The following is a 745-nucleotide window of genomic DNA, read 5'->3' as shown; positions in this document are numbered from 1 at the left end:
GTGGCTCGGGGACTTATCCCAGAAGGAGAAAGAGTTTTCAGAATCAGCACACCTTTCCAACCTCTCCACTTTGCCCCCTGCAACTGCGTTAGCCTCTGGCCATTTCCAGATCTCTTGCTATATTCGTCCTTCTCCGTGGGGCCCGTGTCCCTGCGTTGCTCTTTTCCCTATTCCACTCCCCCAACGAAAGGACCTGGGCCCTGTGGGATCTTGAGGAGGGACTGGAGATGTAGCTTAGGGCCTTGACCCTGCCTTCCATCCAGCCTGCTCTTGGGCAGTTCAGCAGAATGAGAGTAATCCCTACCCTGCCACCCTGCAGAGACGTGAAAGTCCAGGAATAGAAAGCTCTTTGTAAACTCTTATGTGATACAAATTTAAGGGATGACGATAATAATGATGACAATAGTGATGATGACAGTTGCAGCTAGCCACACTCCCCTTCTTCTAATCCCAAATCCCGATAGAGCCATTCAGCTTTTCCTCTGCCCTTCTCACCTTCATTGGCTTCCTTACACTCCCAAATTTCAAGCTTCCTTTGTCAGAAATGAAAATTTGCATTTGATAAGCCCCTCTTGCTCCTGGGGGATCTGCCCTGGCTCCCCTCTGCCTCCCAGGACCTGTAGGGTGGAAAGGATAGAAGAAGTGCGGAGTCCATCTGAAATTTCTCCATTCACAGAGGTTTTAGCCTCTGTTTCAGGTATGGGTGGCAGAGGGAAGAAGACACTGTGGCAGAAATATGTCTAGG

This window comes from Balaenoptera physalus (genome assembly GCF_965194825.1).
Source record: "Balaenoptera physalus genome assembly, chromosome: 1".
NCBI classification, from domain to species: domain Eukaryota; kingdom Metazoa; phylum Chordata; class Mammalia; order Artiodactyla; family Balaenopteridae; genus Balaenoptera; species Balaenoptera physalus.
This window is presented reverse-complemented; position numbering follows the sequence as displayed.